Genomic DNA, 23490 nt, shown 5'->3' with positions numbered 1-23490 from the left:
AAAGGTATAGTATCGATACCCCCACCATCAAGTATTGATGTAAGTACATAATGTTATACCGACGAGTCTAGAACCCCTCAATACGTTTATCTACGCATTAAAAGTGTCAAAAATTTTGTTCCACTGAGCATTTTTTCTTTAATTATGATTTATTATTTTTTTTCATCGTTTTAAAAGAGAAATAAGTAAGACGTAACTGTCACTTTAATATAACGAATGCCTAGATGTGGAAATAATGTCGCAAGGTTCTCTCCTATTAACAAATAAGAGTATCTAGGCGTCAGACACAGATTATATGCGTCAGAAAGTTACCACGTTAAAAAATAATTTAGTTATTATATTTTTTCCATCTGTTTTACTACATATCTTTCCGAGTGTATGTATCGAGACGTTATAGGAGACGGCTTTGTAGTCGATCGGTACAGATCAGTACATGCATACATACGATCGTTAAGTGTACCGTCTAGGTGATTTCCAAAAGTCATGCAAAATTCATGTTCAAGCGAGCATTTTTTGCTTGAATTGAGATTTATTAGAGTTCATAATCGCTTTGAAATGAGCACTTTTTATTACAGAAGCCTATTTAAAATATGAATGAGAACTATTTGAAATGTTTATGACGTCAGGAACGCGGACTAATTGTTCGCGGTCATTCCATTGGCTTGTTTCAATCATATGATGTCGATATGACAAGTAGGTAAAACATACCGAGTTAAGATACAGATAGTTCAGAAGTTAAGTATACTGTCTCGATATGGACAGATGAAGATAGCGTTCATAATCGAGGCACTGGGATAGTAAAACAAAAAGAGAAGTTGACTTCCGCATACATCAAGCAAGGCTTGCGTTAAAAAAATTAAAAAATTTCGAGTCAAATAATATAATAAATGTTAAAAAATATTTGTATATGACCACTTACCGACTTTTCTATGTCTATAAAGGGTTAAAAGTAAAAAATATGGAAATATTTCCCATTAGGAAAGTTGAAAAAAATAGTGTTCCTTTGATCAATAATCAAACCAACTGCCAATATAGTCCTTTAAACGATGTTCTACTGTAATAGTCACCCTATTAAACCTATTAAGCCTACCTCCTCCCTCCATCCCCTCTACTTTTTTCATTAATTCTCAAACAACAGAATATTTTCCTAATTTAATCAGTGCATGTTTGTCCTTATCAGTGCATGTGCTTATTAAAATGCATGTCTTTTTGGTTTTATATTTTTGTGCAACAACTATCGTGAAGGTGTTTAGTGGGTTTTGCATGTTGGTTTGATTGGTGTCCTGACGAACAGACAGGTACGTCTCAAAACCGGCAGACATAGAAAAGTCTATAAGTGGTTTTACACAAATATTTAATAACATTTATTCAAATATTTGACCACAAAGTTAATGCTTTAAATATAAATAATACAAATAATATAAACCTAAAACTCCGCGAGCAATTTGCCAATGCAAGTACATCTGTATAAAGCATATTGATGTACGGTTGTGAGATATAGTGCCGTACCAAAAAAGATAAAAAAAAGACTAGAGGCCTTTGAGATGTGGTGCTACAGAATAATATAGGAAATTTACTGAAGAGACCACATCACTAAAAACGAGGTTCTCAGCAGACTCGAAGAAGGGAGGCACCTAATCAAAACCATCTCAGAGAGGCGAGCCTGATGAATCAGTCACATAATGTGCCATGAGGATCTCCTGGATGACATAATAGAGAGAATGAATGAGAGGATAAGGAGTATTTGGAGCAAGAGTGCGAGGATTTGAACAGCGCCTTATATCAAACTGAAGAGGGCGACAGAGAATAGAGATCAGTGGAAGGCGAGATGCAGGACTTTGCTGCAAACCAATTCCGTAGGATTGAGACTGTAATAAAGAAGGAACCACAATTAAAACAAATATTTCATGTCGAACCTGTCAAGAATCGAACCCGGAATTTCAATAATTGTAGGCGAATTTATCTCCAATCAATTTCCTTTTCCAGGATTTTTATAAAATAGTAGCCGTCGCGTCGTGTCAAAATTGCTCGTCGAGAATTTTGGTTTTATTTCTCACGAAGAATTGTATTCTTCATCCGCTTAGACACAGTTGAAGAAAAAAAAGAACATTTAAAATTTATCCGTGTAACTACGTATAGATGTCATTTGAATAAAAGCTTTTAACCAATTACTCGTGTTACTATGGATACCAAACAGCAAACATAATTATTTAAAATTAATTGATCTGAAAAAAACATGGGACATCTTCCTCTATCTGACTCATTTTTGATTCGGGGTTAATTCGATTTATCTGTACTTAATTCAACGAATCAATTTGGAAGATAAGTATTAGTGAGGTCAACGTAAAATAAATTATGAGAATGTTCAGCGCTATAGAAAATTGGATTTGGATTGGATTGAAAAAAAAGGTTTCTTCCACGCTGTAAAAATAAGACCATTTAATTGTAAAGCGAAGATACTCGAAAATGTATAAACAAACTTTTTTCCAATTTTTTCAATTCTTATACCAGTAAAGAGTTTATTCAGCAATTAATTTTTAGGCCTTGCCTCGTAGGTGAAACGGCACAGCCGGATGAATCTCATCCGCATGATAAATGTTTGTCAACAAATGGAAGATTAGACGAAATGTGGATGTTTAAACAATGGCAGAATGGCAAATGTTACACAGTGTGTAATGTAACAAATTTAGATCCGAATAACTCCATAGGGAAGAAATCCAGCCTGTTTCAGAACGTATGGACAAAATCAAAACATTTAAATTATAATCGGTCCGAATAACTCCATAGGGAAGAAATCCAGCCTGTTTCAGAACGTATGGACAAAATCAAAACATTTAAATTATAATCGGAATATTCGGTTTGAACAACTAATTTAAAATTTTCAAATATCAAAAACATATTTTGGATCTTTAATTAAGTCGCTTTTACGGAGAAAAACCATTCTGTTATTACTAACCACAAAGTTAGCAACAGTTTACACCAGGCATGCGCAACCTTACCTAGGTCAGGGGCCAAATTATCATTTTGTCTCAGAGTCAAGGGCCGGACCAAATTATTTTATTTTATTTGGGAAATCAACAGTTCTACACACATATTTTTAGTAAACAAACAGATATAGTGTATAAAATTAGAACTAATAACAGATTTCCACATAGTATACAAAGTTAATAAAGAAAATATATTACATATCAAATAAATACATACAATTTATGCATATAAATATGTTATTATAACATATACAAATGGCGGCCTCCGTGGTGTAGTGGTCAAGACGCTTGACTCACACACGAAAGGTTCTGGGTTCGATTCCCGGTGAGAACACAAAAATTAAAGTGTGTATTTTCTCAAGCCTGGGTGTTCTGTGATGTAATTCACCACTGTAATTGGGCCTCCTGGCCTGTTGTGGTGCAAACATAAATTTAAAAAAAAAAAAAAAAAAAATAATAAAGTAACAATATTTTAATTTGTCCAAATGTTTGTAGACAAAAGACTGGATTTCACCCCTTCGGAAGTCATTCAGATAAACAAATCGTAATGAAACCAACTGGTCCAAGAAAAAGTTTAAAAATTGGAAAATTGTTTTCAGGCGTTGCCTAGTGTGTGAAATAATTCAGTAAGATGAATCTCTTCACAACAATAAAGGTTTCAGCTCTTTAACTTCACTAAAATCAACAAAGGGAAGAATAGACGAAATATGGATGTTCAAACATTGGCAAAATGGTGAATGTTACGCAGTGTGTAAATTGGCCACTTAAACCAGTCAATGACAGGTCATAAGCCCTGTTAATGCCTAGACTTCCATGTTCACTTATTAAAGGTATTCTCCATCCCTCTTGTAATTTGTTAATAAGAAAGTAATATTAAATTGAATAAAATACGTTGCTACTTCTTGTATATATTTTTTTTATAAAATGAATGACATAATCTACTTCTTCTTCTTCAGCCTTCTGTCCTCCACTGCTGTAAGGCTTCTTACATACCCTTCCATTTCTTTTGTTCGGTTGCTGCTTGCAGCCAATTTTTACCCCCCACAGCGGCTATGTCGTTGGATCATCTTTATTTAGGTCTCCCGACCCTCCTCTTATTCTCCCAAGGTTTCTATCTTAACGTTTTTGGGGTCCATCTTGTGGGGTCTTGTCTCTTAACATATCCTGCCCAATGCCACTTCAGTCTTGCTACGCAATCCATGATATCCGCTAATCCTGTTCTGTTCCTGATATTAATATTTTATTTAAATAAATTGCAACAGAGAGGGAAAACATAACTAAAAACAAACTAGAAGGGAATATTGAAGTCTAGGCATTGACAGGGCGTATTACCTGTCATTGGCTGGTTTAAGTGGCCATTTTACACTTTATGTAACATTCACCATTCTGCCCATGTTAAAACATCCACATTTCCTCAAGTCTTCCATCTGTTGACTTTTGTGAAGTAAAAGAGCTGAAACCTTTATTCTGTGGGTGGGATTCATCCGGCTGAACCAAATCACCTATTAGGCAACGCCTGAAAACAATTTTCCAATTTTTGTACTTCTTCTTTTACCAGGTAGTTAATTTACAACTATTTTTTTTTTGTAAACGCCGATTTATCGCCGGCGAGCTGTATTTATTTACGAGGAAAACAAAAAACAAACCGACACGAGCGTTGACTGAAAGATTACACACGCGTTGACTTACGACTGCGATAACGTTCATAATGTTCATTGTGATCGCTCAAATGCTGAGCATATTTTTGAGTACGTCGATAGTTCAACAATGTTTGAGTATATCCAAATGCTTGCAGACTGGCTGGATTTTCTCCCTAAAGAGTTATTCAAATTTAAATTGATTGCAACAGAGAGGGAAAACATTATTGAGAGGGGAATATGGAAGTTTAGGCATTTACAAGGCTTATGACCTGTCATTGGCTGGTTTAAATATTTTATACTGGTTTTCCTCATTTTGTGTGAAAATTGGCCTTGTACTTGAATAACCAGACATCAATATTCAGTTGGTATTGCTAAAGGATAATAGCATAGAATTTCCGAGATTTTCATCTGTCATCCTCGATGAATTTTTGATTTAGTGTGTGTCACCCTCGAAAAAACTGTTCGCACGTATATGTGGCATATATGCTGCCAATAAGAAAAATGATTTTTCTGCAAATGAGGGTAAATTTGTATATTTTTCGTCAACTAAATATAGTTTATAAAAATCCGTCAAAGCAATGCTGTTGAATTGTGATTTAAGATCTAAATCCCCGTGAAGCTCAATAAGTTCCATTTGTAAATTTGCTGGCACATTATTTACATCAGCATCCATCGGTTGAGCAAATATAGCAAATGGTAGTGATCATCAACTAGTAGAATGAAGCCATTGTAAGCGTTTGTGTCATTTTCATTATTTAATCCTTCCCTAGAACCACATATTCATTTCTTTCTCTATTACTACGCCGAGGTGTTTGAGGGCCGGCTAAAATAGCTCGACGAGCCGGATCCGACCCGTGGGCCGGTGGTTGTCCATATCTTGCAGGGGCGAACCGTGTATAGAAGCGATTATGCGCAGCTTACCATTATATTTGACCAACCATAATATTTTTTTATTGTAACTTTATTTACAGAAAAACAAATAAATAATAACATTTGTTTTAAATCATTTCCACCGTTTGTATTTTTATCCTAATATAAATATAAATTTTACAAAAGCGCGCCCAGTGCCTGCGGTGAGCCAAGAAACTAGCCGATTATTTCAGCTTATTTTTTCATACAAATAAGTTTACTGGAAACTTCACTGGTCCATTAGAATTAAGTAAAATTGTGTAAAATATTAAACTTTGTAACTGTACTGTATGTTTCCTGAATAAAAAAAATAAAAAAAAATTTAAAAAATTGAATTTACTAACCCCAGTGCGGGTTTTTTCTCCTAGATTTGACTTGCAGATTACACGAATATTTTGAAGATTCTCAATTTGAAAAACAGTATTTCAAACATTGTTTCTTAAGGACTATTTTTCTTTGAGATGGTACTTATATTACTTTAATGCGTCATATTGCAGGACATATAGCGCTCCACGCTGCCGTTTTTAGCACTATTAATTACTAGAACAATGCGGCCAGTTGACATTTCAATTGAATACCTAATATCGACTGAATTCATAGTGGTATTTTTTATTTATTTTTTAATGAATTATATATTAAAGTAATGGATTATATATCTTTATAATATAATACATCACGAAGTTACATCTTTTGAGTTGATTTCATGGATGAGAGTTGTTGTATCACACAGAACCACAGAAAAATATCAATTTATAGTATATTTTACTTACATTATATTATGTACCTCCTATGTAGGTACAAATATATTATATTTTTTTATACCTTACCTGTAAATAAAATCACCATTCGCCACTGATATTTTGTTAACATCAATACAACGGGCCGTAGGAACTTGGGTCGAGAAGTGCAAGCGCAAACGGATTTTTTTTAAACCTTTGATGTCTTTTGTGGTTCTGATTATAAATCCCAAAATGTTTAAAGATCTATTGCTAATGTTAGTTGAATGAACAATAAAAGATAATTTGGTACCGAAAATAATATTTTAATCACGCATTTCAAAAACGGAGACAAGTTCAGAATTACAAACAATATCTAGATAAAAACACAATATTAAAGATGAAATCAAATGTTGTTAATTATAATACCTAAAATATCACTCTGATTATAATTCTATTTTACGAGTCCTTAACGATTATTAAGCCATAAATTATATTTAATAGTTCGGCGTCGCGGCGTCGACATTTCCGATATATGCTTTTACTGCGATCTAGCGTCAGGCAGCGCAAACTTTGTGTACAAATCATATTCGATTTATGTTATTCAATAAAATTAAATTCAAATTTATAGCACTAGATATCGTGTTTTTATTTATTAATGTATTACAAATGTTACATAAAACAGTAACGTATTAACTCCATGAGACCAAAAAATGCGGTGTTGAGTTGAGATACAAAATAATAGAAAGTGAAAACATACGTATTATTTCAAATATAATGTGCGAAAAAGACAACTGCACGTCGGATTGATTATGCCTATCAACAAAATCGATATTTCGTTGTTACGTTTTCGACCTCCCAAAAACAATAACAATTTCTTTGGAAACTTTTCTAGTGAAAAAATGAGTTCTTCTTTCACTTCGCAACGAAATGACCGATTAACCGTATTTTGCATGGGGATAGAGCTAACAAGTGTCAAAAGCTACTTTTTGTACAGAAAAAAAACATCTCATTCCATCGGGAAAACTCTTAGTGGAAAAATGAATTGATATTTAAGCAGAATAACGATGCAACGTTGACATAGAATAAAGGACGGTCGTATTTTTTGCAAAGCGATAGTTGGAGAGCCGGCAATTGATACAGACTACTTTTTATATTTAAAAAACATAACATTCAGCCGAATTTTTTTATTGTAAAATGAAAAAACTAATTAATTAACCAATGTCTCCCTTATATCACGAGAACGGAGCCGCGGGTAAAATCTAGTATTATATCAAATTGTAAAGAAGATTATTTAGAATAGGAGCGCCTGGTATAACCTCATACTTATGGTAGATTTTTATTTTATATTAAATAAATAAATAAACGGTACTTAGTGCCTTTTAAATATTAGTTGCAAACACAATAATAAACATACATGTTAGTAGAATTATAAGTTAAATATAGCATTAAAACCAAATTAACACTAAACAGTTATTTACAAATAAAGATCAATGAAAAGATAAGCAGTTTAAAAAATATAATATGTTAACAGTTATAAAAATGTTGATAAAAAAAATTGACGAGGGAAATGTTTTGAACCTAAGCTAAAATCTAAAAAACTATGAAAACAATAAATTTAAATAAATAATTTAAAACAACTTTGAAACGGCCACCGTGGTGTAGTGGTCAAGAAGCATGACTCACACACGGAAGGTTCCGGATTCGATTTTCGGTGAGAACACAAAAATTGAAAGAGATTTTTCTCAAGCCTGGGAGTTCTGTGATGTAATTCACCACTGTAATTACCCTTCTGGCCTGTTTATTGTTGTAATAAAAAATAAAAAAATGTTTTATTTTATAAAGTTTATATTTGAAGCACTAACTTTGTTGTTATTCATTATAATAAAATAAACAAAACAACTTGGTTTTTAACCACTAATTTTTATTTTTTACCGACCGGTTTCAAAGCAACCAAGGTTCTTTGTTAAGGTTTACGTAACTAATGAATTGATTCCTTTTTATTTCATTTCTATCATGTTCACTAAATACTACACGTGGACCCAATAAATCAAGTGTTTGTTTTCTTACACAGGTGGTAATCTGATATCATTATTTTCGAAGTAAGACAGGAGAAGACTAAAAGAAATATTGTTTATTTAATTATGAGTTATTGTTTTCTTATTGTAAATCACTTTTTATGAATGCTTTGAAACCAGTCGGTGAAAAATAAAAATTAGTGGTTAAAAACCAAGTTGTTTTATTTATTTGATTATTTGTTTTATTATTTAAAACAACTACTTAGATTAAAATTGTATATATAAAAACGTACATAAAATATAAACTGATAAAAAAATGGTAAAAAAAAAATTGGTACTCATAAATAAAATCAAGAATAGAAAAATGATGAAATTTTAATCGTACAAACGGTTCGCAAAAATTATTTATCATTCAAAATAACATAAAACAAAAATATCATAAATTTTGGTTAGAAGTTACCACATTTTTAGATTGTTTAGTATGTATTCGGTAAATTGTTTTAAATAAAGGCACTTAAAGCACCGAAATTTAATATGTTTTACAGAAACGTAACATTAACATAATACAATAAAGGGGTAGCGTCTAAACTTTCTAAGACTTTAAAGGTTTGCTTAGTGTGAAAATCACCTCCCTTTATTACTCATATAAGCATGTTCTAGTAAAGGGTGCTCTTAATATTAAACGGGAAGTAAATACGTCATAAGTGTCCATATATGTCCATATGAAACTCTTAAAGAACTAGAACATGTGACTTACCTAGGACTCACAATGGACAGACAATTAAAATGGACAAAACACATCAGTACGTAGCCTTTTCTACAAAATTAAAGATTTTATACCAAGAAAGGAAAAAATTATTATGTACGAAGCCAATGTCAAAAGTAAATTGAGTTACATGATCGCCTTCTGGGGAACTGGTAACAAGACAGACATAACAAGAATACAAAGACAACAAAATAAAATCCTTAAACTAACATACAACCAACCTACCTGACCTCTAAGACTGAATTGTACAAAAAAACACATCAGTTTGACTGAAACACAACTACTTGACTAAAATTGAGACCTTAAAAATTGTGCACGAAATAACACTGGGAAACATACAAGACGACGACATAACATTAGTCAAAAATGCTGACATACACAAATATAACACCAGACAACAACAACACTATCATATTGAAAAAGCAAAGACAAACACAGGACAGTAAAAAATACTACATAATGGACTTAAACACTACAACGACTCCCTTACTACTTAAAAAACTTTTACTGGAGACAAATTTAAAATCAATCTGAAAAAGCACATGATGACTGAACTAACTAGACTAGACAAGACATAAAATGACTAGACAATATAAAATTTCGTATGTAACCCTGACGGGTTTTTAAAAATTGTAAATAAAAAAAAAAAAATCAATGAGCAACAAAAAAAACTTTTTTTATGTCTTATGTTTAAACATCCACATTTCCGCAACTCTTCTATTTGTTGACTTGTGAAGTAAAGGAGCTGAAACCTTTATTATGTGGGTGAGATTCCTCCGGCCGAACCAAATCACCTACTAGGCAACGCCTGAAAACAATTTTCCAATTCTTATACTTCTTCTTTTACCAAGTAGTTAATTCAACAGTGTTTGATTATGTCCAAATGCTTGCAGACTAGCTGGATTTCCTCCCTAGGAATTTATTCATATTTTAAGAGAAGTGGACTTCCATATTCCTTTCTCAATAATGTTTTCCCCCTCTGTTGCAGTAAATATAGTGTTCAGTAGACTCAAATCAGCGTTTGATTTATTATATTATAGGAAGTTTTCTCTTAAATTCAATTATGAAATAATTTTTCTTACATCACGCAAGGTTAACAAGAAATAAACATTTAAATACTTTTTGCATTCTTATCTGCTCGATATTAAAACATTCTGACTTACCTAGAAACAGTGAGCAAGTTTTTTGAATTCTCCAGCGGATTCAATAGTTCCTATGCAATAGTGACCGCATCTGTGGACCAACAAATATTCCTATATTAATTTTTGCATTACTAATTTGAAGAAACTTCCGTTTGAGGTACATGAAATCGGGAGTATTGTCCATGGCTTTGACGAAATTCTGTTGATGATGAAGAAATTCCGAATACATATTTGAAAACAGGATAAAAATCAATGTCCCTTAATCGAATGTCGATAAATCGAATGTGTTTAAAGAAATGAAAGTATGACTAAATGTAATGGGGTTGCACTGAAGCGGGTAGAGGAATTTGTGTATCTGGGAAACAAGTTTACTTGGGATAAAATGACTGAGAAAAATATTAAAAGGAGGGTGAATGCTAGGAACGGAGTGAACGGTGTAAAATCAACCATGACAATAAAATGTTTGCCACAGGAGGCAAAATTAGTAGTTCACAATGGAGTCCTGGTGCCAACCCTTATATATCGGAGCGAAGTATGAAACTCCGAACCTCAAAGCAATAGGTGGACTTATCCCCGATTGATTTCCGTTTTCCGGATTTTTACCTAAGAGTAGTCATATAAGTCAATAACTCTCGTCCAAGATTCAGGTTGTATTTTGAATATATAACAGTTTTCTTCATCCTTTCAGACGCACACAAAGATACCGTTAATTGCGTTTTGAAAATGACTATGATTGGTTGTTTTGCAGTATTTAAAAACTGCTGAATTTCCTAAAAAAACAAGATGCTTGAAATATTTTTCCACATCTTTCGATGTAAAACGTTTTTCTAGTTCTTTCGTTGAAGCGTAAAGCGAAAAATTTTCAAGAAACTCTTTATCTGTGAGAAACCATTAAAAATGCAATATGTTGCAGCATTTCTGCATAGCAAATTCGTTTGACAAAGCAGTATCTTTAAAAATAATATTTGTCGCATCCATATTTCTGTCGGTGATTATAAAAATTTCCATAAGGAGTCTCTCAAGATTTTCCTTTAGTTATTTCAGTTATATTATATATAATTCTGATTAAAAATCCTCCTTTTTTAATTCTAAAGTCTGTAAAATAAAACAATAAAAATAATAGAACGACTCTCAATAAATTTAAGAGTTGGTTAATGTTAAGATTTAAAATGGCCCAAGGCCGCAATTAAAGACGCCATACGCAAACTACTCGTAAATGTAATGAATCTCCAGGATGTGATGCCATACCAGCAAACATTTTAAGACGCCTTGTTAAAGAATGTACAAAAAGTTTTCACGAGATGTTTTTAATTTTTAATTTATTTAGGTAAATTACAGTTGTTATATAAATGTATAAACTAGCACAACCATCCAGTTAAAGTTTTTTACAAATATAATGAGAAAACATGTTACACAGTAAAGAGAAAAAATTATATAATATATAACACAACAATATGAAAGTTAAGGAATGAGGAAATAAAGTGGAAGAGTGGAGAAAAGGGATTTTCATAATAAAGTTGACTGGTTCAAATTTTAAAAATAATAAAAACATGAATACAATAAAAGGTAAAAAAACTTAACACACTGACAAATGTTTCATTTTATCCGACATATATCAATAGAGAAAATCCAAATGAAGATTCTGAGATATCCCTTTATGAGAGAGTGCGGGTATTATCCTTGGCTCTACCTGGCCGAGTTTCTCCAGGGTATGCTTGGCAACAACAGTTTAAAAACTAGAAGGAATGTGTATTTGTTTACACATTTTTATCGATTGTTGCACGTTATGATCGATAATTCGGAGATTATGATGAGTATTGGTTTGTATGTTCTTGATAATTACCTAAGACAGCGTCCGCATAGATTGTTTCATATTGCAATATACAGGACCAACCTTCCGATGGTTGTGCCTGTTGAAAAGGCTACCGCTTTGCTGAACAACATCGCTCTGGATGTTGATATGTTCCATATATCCGAAGGGGTTTTTCGGAGCAGGATTCTCCTACTGTTTTGACAAGAGTCCCTTAACGTATTTTTATAATATGTACGTATTAAATTAAAGTTTGTTTTTTATTTATTATTTAAAATAAATAAATTGAATTAAATTTTACAGTGTATAAATAAGTTTTTTTTTGAAGTCACAAAATTTTGTATTAAAAATATCTAAATGGGAACAAAGTAAGATAAATTAGCAGCTACGATAAATGAACAAGTTTTGAACAAATTTTTTTTTTGGGCAATGGACTTTAATGGAATTTAACTTGTGTCTACTTTACGGGACAATTGATTGATATACGCATTAAGAGGTATGAAATATATTGTTTAAAATTTTGAAGAGAAAAGACGGTTCAGTTATATGCTTCTAAGTTTAGTAAGGGAAGTTAAACTATGAAATAAAGAAGAGTCTTCGTACGAGTCAAAATAAATATGAGATTTACGATCCAGAAGCTTAAAGAATCTATTATGTATTCTGTCTAGTTGTTGTATTTATATAAATTGAATTTCGAAGATTCCAAACAGATGCAAATTCAAAATGGCTGCGAACGTATGCATCATAAAAAAATTGTACGGATGCGGTTGTTTTGAATGGTTGAGTGGTACGTATACTAAAGCCCAGGTTTATTTAAGTCTTATTCACGCACGCCTGAATATAGAAATCGAATGAGAGTTTTTCATCCATAATCACACCAAAATCTCTCAGCTCGTTTTTCCGGACAAGACAAAAATCGTTCATTTTGGATTTGAATAGAATTTTATTTTTGTTTCCAGTGAACGAAATAACGAATCATTTATCAGTGTGTAAGTATGACTGGTAACGGCAACACCACTAGGTTATTTGGGTCGTTTTGTAATTCCAAACAATTATTTTAAAACTTAACTTTTAAAAATAATTTAGTGTCGTCAGCAAACAGGAAAAAATTAGCAACAATACACGGAGAAACGGAAAATGGCCAAAAGAATGGGCTGAGTAAATTTTCATTCTAATACTAAAAAAATGGTTCAACAAAAAAGTGAGATGACTTCGGAACAATCACACCGATGAATCATGTCAGCAAAATACTTCTACATATTCTTCAAGAACAAGCACGATTTGTGAAAGGTAAAGGAACAAAATAATTCTTGAGAAGAGAAATTCTTAACATCTGACTACTAATAGAAAAGAGAGTTCCAGATAGCAATCCTTCAATGTTTCATAGATTACAAAAAGGCATTTGATTTTGTGAATTGGCAGTGTATGTTGGAAATTTTACTAGAAATGGGAGTACCGACACATATTGTATATTTTATCAAAAGCCTATATATAAACAATTCGGCAACAGTACAAGTCAACTCTATCTCATTAGGAAAGTTGTCAGTGTGAAATGGAGTTAGACAGGGGTGTTTTCTATCGCCAGATTTGTTTAACCTTTATGGAGAATATATGATGAGAAAAGCGCTTGCAAACTGGAATGGTGGGGTGCAAATAGGTGGAAAACTATTTTTGATTTTATACTTATAAGGAGCGTAAAAAATATTTTAAAATTTACAATTTTTAATTCCCGCGAAAACGATTTTTCGCGTTGGCCGCGCAATACGCCACGATTCGGAATTTTGAAATTTGTTTGTGACCGCTTAAATTAAAATAGAAAGTAGTCACACAGTCGTGAATATTGACGTCACAATTGTCAAGTCCAAACATGTCACGTTTTTTTTAACAATTTTATTTTTAAAATTATGTATGAAAACATTTCTCCAGAACATTCATATAGATTTCGAAAATACAAGTAATTTTTATAAATCCATTAAACATGTTTTTTTCGGTATTTGTAGTATCTATGTGATATTGCCCTTTTCCGCTTCAGGTCCCAGTCCAGGAACTGTGAAATATTCTAGTTTAAAAATATATTTTATATGCAGTGAAAAATAGTTTTTTTTGTAGGGGAGTGATAGGGGTTTGTGGTAGGGGAGGCAAGTCCGAGAAATTATGGATTGACTCTGTTTTCAAATTATAAAAAAAAACAAAAGTGTTGAAAAAAAAACGTCTTTTTAAAATTATTTTTAAAAGTTTTTTTTCAGTTCACTATGAGAAATGTTCCTCTGAAGTTTCGCCGACTGGCTCTGAAACACTGTGAATATTAATGAACACAACAAAGTAAAATTACAAAAAATTAGTCAATAATATATTCTCTTTATTTGTTTTATGATAAATTTTTGGAGGTGTCGAAAATGCTTATATTCGTCTGATTGATATTCTATTTTGAAGCCTTGTAATAAAAAAAATGACACATGTAACTAAAAGGCAAATTGTATGTATGTAAATTGTAAATTGCATGTAAAACAGACTTGCTTGTAAATGAGATTTTTTTTTTTAATTGACGAACCTGTACCATTTTTTCTTTCTTTTGGTGCTCATTTATAAATTTGAAAAAAAAACGGACACAACATCATATATATTGTAGTATATTTAGACAATCATATTCAGTATCACCCTGTGATAGTAAAAATTAATTTTAAGGAATTGTTTTGAAGTTAAGAAGCCATTTGAGTTTAATTAAGGAAACCGGCAGTCAAGTTTCGAATTTTCTAACAAACGAGTTATTTACATATTTAGACATACGCAACGCAACTTGAAATATTAACTTAGTTAAGGGGGAGTCTCTTGCAACCCTTCTGACTAGTTAGCGCAAGCAGAGTATTTACTGGTTTTTTTTTTGCATTTTTGTCGTTTACATTTGGTACATTTTTTATTACATAATATATCACTTAATTCATTAAAACAAAAAATCCTACATAGGCATGGCTTGTGCATACTAAATCAAGAATATATTATGAAATCTATGGTGAACAAGAAACCAAAGCAAAACGTGATTTTAATTATTTGCTTATATTTGAAGCACTGACTTTGTGGTTATGTAATAACTTATATTTACGTATAAGTTATTAATTTTAAAAATACTTGGTACACTTCCACTTATTTATTTTGACCAATAAGCGCTTTCACCCTCTAATTGGTCAAAATAAATAAGTGGAAGTGTACCGGGTATTTTTTAAATTAATAACTTATATGTAAATATAAGTTATTACATCATAACAATGGAATTCCATCGAGAATTGTCAAAAAATAATTTTAATTTCATTATAAAAAAATAAATAAAACAACTTTGTTTTTAACAATGAACTATTTTTTTTTCCACCGGCCGGTTTCAAAGTAAACAAGCTTCTTTGTCAAGGTTTTCGTAATTAGTTAACTAAACCTTGACGCAGAAGCTTGTTTGTTTTAAGACCAGTGGGAGGAAAAAGAAATAAATTAGTGGTTAAAAACAAAGTTATTTTATTAACTCTTGTGTGGCTGTGATGTCACACTAACCGACATAGGACACAAGACTTGATATTATATCTCTCTTATTTTTCAACACCATGAATTCGTATTTTTTGTAATCTTCAAATGGACATTTTCATATCCGGTTTGGAAAGTAAAATTTATATAACTATGCTAAATGTTAATACAAAAAATATTTATCCTTGCTACGTGAAGAATGAGTGTCCGCTAATTCAGCAACACATCTTTACAGATAACTTATACAGGAGAAAGCACTTAGATAGAAATCATAACAAGGAAGACAGAGACGTTGTTCTGCGGCCGGTGTTGACTAAAACAGATTCAGACTTTAGTCGGTGGATGACAGCGCGTAACATGAGCGGCGTACTTGTGATTTTTAATTTATTTTGCCATAACGAGGCTAAATTATATGTTTATTTGCATAAATTATGAAAAATAAATTATTAAACAGTATGCCTCCATGTTTTTTTATTTTTTTTTAAATATCTGAATTTTAGAATACTCCGTCTTTTACTAGTGGTAACATGATGTTACATCACCGCGCGCAAAGGGATTATTTACCACAGTCTTTTAAGAGTTGATTATTTGTATTTATTTATTGAAATCTATCACTAAACTTTATTTTTATAGGCCCTCGGGTATACAATATGCTCCCACGAGATATATAATGCCCAGCTAAACACAAATAAAAAATTTATACAAAAGAGTATCCAAGTAAACGGATCAGAGGTCTGAGTTTCAACCCCCAGTCTACCCTTCAGGATCTGAACTATTAGCCGTTTTACTGGAATAAAAACAATTGTTATTATTAATCTGCACCCAATTTGCAAATGGCACAGAATTGTATTTCAATCGCGGCACAACTGCAATAATTGATAAAAAAAATATATCAACTATTTTTTTACTTCTTTCTTAACCGTTTAAACCTGACATAATCAAAACATTGTTCAAGGTTTGATATTTTCATCATTATATCTGTTATGTATTTTTATTTTCTTTATGTATTTATGAATAAACTTTATTTCAAGTAACACTGTTTTAGCGCCGTTATAATGATTTATTATAACAGGTACTATCCGAGTCAAAAAAAAAATTCTTACACTTTTCAATGTTAGTTATAAAATCGAACCACCTTATATCAGCGGAACTAAAAAACGCCGGATTGACTTGGGAGGAGGCGAGAGTGCTGGAGGGCAATGGGGTCTCCAGGAGGCGTCTGGCGATGTCTACAGCTCCACTTATAAGCGGGTGTGGAAGAGAAGAAGAAAAACACATGACAGTTCGATTGGGAGGGTAGTGATATAACCAATGAGAAAAAAATATAAAAAATGTGGAGTAAGGGACTTATTAATAATTTATTTTCCAAATCCCATAATGCTAGAAGGATTTAAAAATATTGTCTCATCGAATAATGTATATTTTATGAATTCTGAGCAGTCGCGAATTGTTTTTGACAGAACTTGTAAAAAGTTTTGAAATTTTTATCGTAAATCCTCTGTGGCATAATCTTCAGTAGAAACATTGGTAAATCTGAAATGGAAGGATTTTTTTGGGCGCCGCGTTTTTTTAAGTTTTTTGATATTCAAACTTTTATAAACCTCGATGAAGGAAGATTCGCGTACCGAAATTGGTCGGTGCATTAAATGAATTATTATAACAAAATACGTTATTGAATATTTAACACCAAAAATCAGAAAGGTATACATTATTCAGCGTGTTTGAACAAATGACCAAGACTGGATTTCAGCCCCAAGAGAGTAGTCAAGATTAATATATTACAATAGAGTTGCAGAACATTTTAGAGAAGGAAATATTAAGGTTTAGGGATTGCGACCGGTCATTGGTTGGTTTTAGAGAAAATAGCCACTTTACATACTGGGTAATAATCCCGATTCTGCCTTAAATTAAATTCTTCCATCTGTTGATTTTTGTTAAGTTTAAAATCAGAAACCTGTATTGATGTGGTGAGATTCATATCTTAATGCATTATTTCACCCACTGTGTTTTATTTGAAATTTATTACATTCATTATTACACTATTCATTATTCATTATTATATTATTCATTATTACATTATTACATTCATTAAAAAAAACATTTTTTCTTTTTAAAATTCATATTCTTTTGTTAATGATAGTATTTTTAACATTTTTATAAAGGTTGTCTGAGTCCTATGTTTAGTTTTGTCTGGTCGTTTATTGTATAGTTTCAGTTCTGGGTATAAACCCAGAACTGAAACTATATAAGTTTCGAGTCTCGACTGTCTTTATTTCGTTTTAGAATGTTGTATATAATACAATTCTGATAATTTCGTATTACGTCCGTGTTAACTACAATTTTAATCAATAATAATTCTTAATAATTTCCTAGGGGGTAAAATAAAGTTATGATATCCAAACATTTGGATAACCCAAAATTACAATGTATATTGCAATTTTCTGACGGCACCAATTGAAAATTCAATTTCTTTATTTTCTTCAAATGTTTGAAAAAAAACGCCTTATTTAAGCTATAAATATCATTATTTTTGGTACGTGTACTTGTACACACGCAAATCTGGATTTTTTCCCAAGGGAGAGTAGGTATATATTTTTATTTATACTTAACTTCAATATCAATACATAGATGGCGCTCCAACTCGCTTGTGGATGGTTTCCCGATTCGTAACATATATACAAAAATCAAAAATGTTACCTGTGTGGATATTCGCTAATAAGCGGAATGGGGAATGTTGTAGTACCTACTTAAAGTGGCCACTTAACCCAGCCAATGACAGGTCATAAGCCCTGTAAACGCTGGAATATCCATAATCCTGAATTTGAAAAAAAAATTCTACCTCATCTCTGTAGGGATATAAATAAAAATATAAATATCATCATTAGTGGCGCTACAGCCCGTTGTAGGCCCTGACCTCCTCCAAAATATGTCTCCATTCTTCCCTGCACCATGCGGCTCTTCTCCAGTTCGTCAGGCCAATTGCTCTAATGCCACTTTCCACATTATCCAGCCATCTTAATTTTGGCCTGCCTCTACTAATTGTTATTATTAGTTGTTTTGGTACCTTAATATTTTTCTTTCCGACAAAAAAAACAACAGCTGGAGGCGCGTTGCAGAAGTTTGGGTGAAAATCTATGCGACATCGGTGATAGGTAATAAAGAACTCACTCGAGAGGTAGTATGATCAATATAGTGCAGGCAATTGGTAAAATAAATCAAAGTAGGGAAGAAACTGCCAAACACTCCTCTAGTGGAACGGCAGGCCTGTTGACTGCTGCCAACAGGCCGGCTTCTCCCGAAGAGTTTTAAGTGGTTTCCTTTTCACATAAGCAAAAACTTAGAAATTCCTGATTGGTTCACATTAGAATATTCTTCCTGATCCCAACAGTATAGATAAATTTAAAGAAATTTAATTGCAGTAAAATCCACCTTTGAAATATAAACCTTGTATATTATACGCAACTTCTACCGGTAAAATTACTAAAATGTTTTTCCCAACGCTGGCGGCTGATGCAGCAAATTTCCGTCATCATCACCAAAGTACTTTCGAAACGACCCAAATTTTTACCGGACACGGAGCTATGAGAAGTTATCTATATAGGGTTAAATCAAGGAATGATGACTGTTGTCCATGCAATGATATTTCTTCACAGAGTATCGAACACCTGTTATTTCAGTGCCCATTTTTAAGTTTGCAACGCCATAATCTTGAAGCAGAATGCAGGAAAGGTGGAATATCCTTAACAGATATCCACACTGTAGTTAAAAGTTGTTATCACGCGCCATTGTTCTTGAACTTTGCAACAATGGTGATTGGACTCATAAAGGTAATAAACCAAAATCAGTGATCGAACATCCCATTTCCAAGACAAACAAAAACGATTTTTTTCGAGTATCTTAGCCTTGTATATGACACGTAAGGCTATTAAATACAGGGGTCCAAATATATATATATATAAAAAATCATAAGCAAGGTAAATAATAAAGCAACTCCCATATAAAAATAATAAAAAAATGCTTGCTGTTTGTGCGGGAGAAAGCAAAGACAAATGTGAATCATTATTGAGAGAATTAAGCAGAATTAAAAAAAAATATTTTCCATATATTATTTCCATTTGAATTAGGCTAAAAATAAAAGCAATGTGATGAATAACAAAAAAAGTAATGAATTATTATGCAACCTGGGGGAACCCAAATACCCCCTCTGGCACGGGGGGGTTATAGGAGTTGACATCGTCTATGTGGTGTGACCCAACGTCAATTAACTTCTGTGCATAGGTTAAATAGCATAGTATAGCTATAAATAACATAATTCAAAAAGAAAACATTCAGAAACTCTATTTAATCTATCTTCAGAGATCAAAGGGTTAATTATTTATTTAGTACCAAGATTGATATTTATTATTTGCTTCATTTGTTCTGTCTGGTTTTTAATTCCTTAATGGGATAAGGTGATAAAGTGTTTGTGTTTATAAATTACTACATTACAAGACAAATGTTTTACAGCGAGGTACAAATTACAAATTCTTAAGTAGCTCTCTCCGTTTGTGTGTAAAACCGGCAAGAAATATTATACAGGGGAAAAAAATCATTTGTAATTATTGAAGCAAATAGGGTTCTTTTTAAGTAATTAAAAAAAGCTTCATCTATATAATTGTTGAAAACGTAATTGATAGCCCAGAAATTGTTAGAAGCATTTCATATCGAGTCCCTGTCCGTAGAACTCGTCAATCTGTACTCTTCGACATTCCTAACTCAATGACTAATTATGTGAAAAATAGAAGAATACAGATGTAATGTAATGTAATGTCAGTTTTAGTGACATCGACACATTACACTGTAAATACCGTACTTTTATCAGATCTGTTAAAGACATTTTAAATTTTTCTCCTGCTAAACTTTTAACTGTTAATTTTAACTATTAATTTTATCTTTTAATATTAATTTAAACTTTTAATTTTCACTTATTCATATGTACATCTACTACCTTCATCCAATAAATTATTGTTGGTTGTGAATTTTTACTAAGAAATATAAATGTTCATGGAAGCAGAGAAAGAGGTGAGGAAAGTAGAGTTGGAGCTATACAATGTCTTCGCCCGTACTTTTCATTTAATTTTTATATTTTTTGTAAATATTTTTTTCAGAATTGAATTGTTTTTTTCCCTCTCCTCCTGCATTCATAATCATGTGAATAAATGTGAAATCTGAAATTGGTTTTACTTTTTAAAATTGTTCTTTTGAACCTTGTATTTTTGTAAAAACTATGATTTCCTTAATAAATAAAACGACATTTTTAAGAATAGAAAGTAGGCTAGCATGTACGCATGCGCTAGGTATTTTATAACATGCACAAAAACACATTTTAAGATAATTTAATTTTTTTAAGTAAAATAAATATATGCTTTCTTATGATTTACCCAAATATTTAATTTTGAGGCCCATTTTCAACGAGTTGTAAATAACTCACTATTAGAAAATGGAATCGAGTTGGGGTAGAGTGGGATTCAAACCACAGCCACAGGACCACAACCCGATTAATCAACAATACCTCAAGTGACGCGACGTCCGTCCGGCTCTGATGTTTCATCATCATCATCATCATTTTTTTATTCATTTAACTTTGGCGTAAATTGTGCATTAGCGGGCTTTTTTTTAAATGGGTATTTCTTCCAACCAACAAATACAATTAAATAATTATTAGTGAAATTCAAGTTATAAAACACATTCAATAGAAAATATATCAAAATTCAAACAGAAGGTTAAGAAATATGTGTTGAATAACTTGTTATTACGTTGTTTTTGTTAGAACCCACCAAAAAATGTGATTATGTGTGTCTTATTTCATGATTTAAAATTAAATTAAAACTAATAAAATAAGATAAACATTAATACCTTATCAGAACTAGCTCCCTCGGTTTATTTGATAATCTTAATGTAAAATCTATAAAACAACTTTATGAAAAAGCTCTGTTACTATACGCACGTAAACATTATTCTTCATCTTCCGTTACAAATACAAGAGTTACTAGATACTCCACCCTGATGCTGCAAAAAAAATAAAATATTAAATTACAACCTTCGGTCAAGGGGGATTGGCCTACTACCCGGCTAAAGTGTTCAATCTACTTACATTATCCATAAGGACAATTAGTAAGTTCTCACAATATAAAAGTGCTATTAAGAAATGGATAGTGGAGGTGGGTTGCACACGGATCGATGAGTGGATCAGCCAAGAGGGTAAAATGTGTGTACTGTTTATGAAATTTGTTCTATTGGTCTATATTTAATTGGTTATGTTTTTATGATTATTTTAGTTTATTTCGTTTATTGTATTAATGATAATTAGGTTTATTGGATTAATTACGTTTTTTTTATTGTTATTTTTATATTTACTTTGTTAAATAGCTAATTTAAGGCATGTTTCACATTTTGTAAAATGTTTCCCTCGGCACGGGACATCCCAGTGAACATTAATCTGTATAAAAAAAGAATACAAACAATGTAAAAGAATAAATAAATAAATAATTGTATTCGTATTAAAAAAAAAAACATTTAAAGTACTAAACTGCCTAACTAGGGATACCTAGCTTTCTCGTTTAAAGACAGTTTACATATTTTTATTTTAAATAAATATAACATTCAAACTTTTTTTTTCATGCAATTTTTTCTCTGTTTTTGATGTGTATTATTATTATCTTATCTCTTTCTGAAATTAATTTATCAAATATTTTTGTGTACCATATATTTTTTTATTATCTTATATATATACGAGTACTTACTGTTAACTAATTTTTATTATTTGTTTTTAACATTAATTTGTTTATACCATTTTTTGTTGCTTAAATTTTTTACAAGTTATTAACAATTTTTTTTTTTTTTTTTTTAAAAAGAAATATTTGCGTTCTTATGATTTACCCAAATATTTAATTTTGAGGGCCATTTTCAACGAGTTGTAAATAACTCACTATTAGAAAATGGAATCAAGTTGGAGTAAAGTGGGATTCGAACCACAGACCTTTGGTCCGTGAGTCCGAGACACTAGCCACAGGACCACAACCCAATTTGCTTTTCAATTCCTACATTTTACTTATATCCATATTTATCTTTTTTATTGTGCAAAGTTTCACCTTTTATTTTGCATTGCAGCATGATTTTTGGTTTCTACATTTAAACAAAAAAAAATTGTTTATTTTTAAAATTATTACTTACTATGTTTGTACTTACCTGTATATTTTTTGTAAATGCCTCTTGGGCGTAATGTAAAATTAAATAAATAAATAATGTTAAGTTACCATAAATCAAAAAAAAAACATCCTTGTAGCAACAGATTTAGAGCTAAATAACTCCCCAGGGAAAATCCCAGGAAATCCATCCTGTCGACCAACATTTAGACAAACTCACATTGTGAAAAAAAAAACCATTTGAATCGTAAAAATCCTAACTATATTTTAAATATACACTCCACGCTATTCTTAATTTATGAAAATACTGTATTTATTAAATTTGAAGTATTTTAATCAAAATAAATATAATAAAATCGAACAAGATTATAAGTAGAAATTTTTCCACGAATAGGTTTTTCCACGTAGAAAATAACAATGTTTTAAAGCTACAGTTGGAATGGAAAATATTATGTAGTCTTAAATTGAAACCGGGACAATTGGAAATTTGATATCAGAACCGGTTCGGAGTACAGAAGACAAATAAACTCAACAAAACATTTAGAACATAAATAATTGTATTGATAAAAGAAACCTCAATAATGTTAACAAACGTTACTCATATTTCTATCTTTCTTCATTATAGTGCTCCCATATTCACAAAACTGTTGATAAATGATTTATTTTTCTTTATTTTCGCATATTCACCATGGCTCTTTTATGTATAAAGTTAACTTAATTTGAATCGGGTTGTGGTCCCGTGGCTAATGCCTCGGACTCACAGCTCAAAGGTCCGTGGTTCGAATCCCACTTTACCCCAACCTGATTCCCA

At 31.6% G+C, this 23490-nt stretch overlaps 1 protein-coding gene across 1 annotated transcript in view; it reads right to left on the bottom strand.

The window, feature by feature from the left end:
* LOC148284787 (FMRFamide receptor-like) overlaps positions 1-23490 on the bottom strand; it is a 589885-nt gene that overhangs the window by 64601 nt on the left and 501794 nt on the right. Inside the window, exon 5 of the mRNA XM_088234890.1 lies at positions 10200-10269. The gene's annotated coding sequence lies outside the window, so the exon portion shown is untranslated. The remainder of the gene's footprint in view (positions 1-10199; positions 10270-23490) is intronic.

Source organism: Micrasema longulum, unplaced genomic scaffold, assembly GCF_059751315.1.
Source record: "Micrasema longulum isolate JH-2025_06_02 unplaced genomic scaffold, ASM5975131v1 h1tg000089l, whole genome shotgun sequence".
Taxonomy (NCBI): domain Eukaryota; kingdom Metazoa; phylum Arthropoda; class Insecta; order Trichoptera; family Brachycentridae; genus Micrasema; species Micrasema longulum.
Note: the sequence above shows the minus strand (reverse complement) of the source record. Positions and strands in the feature narration are given on the sequence as shown.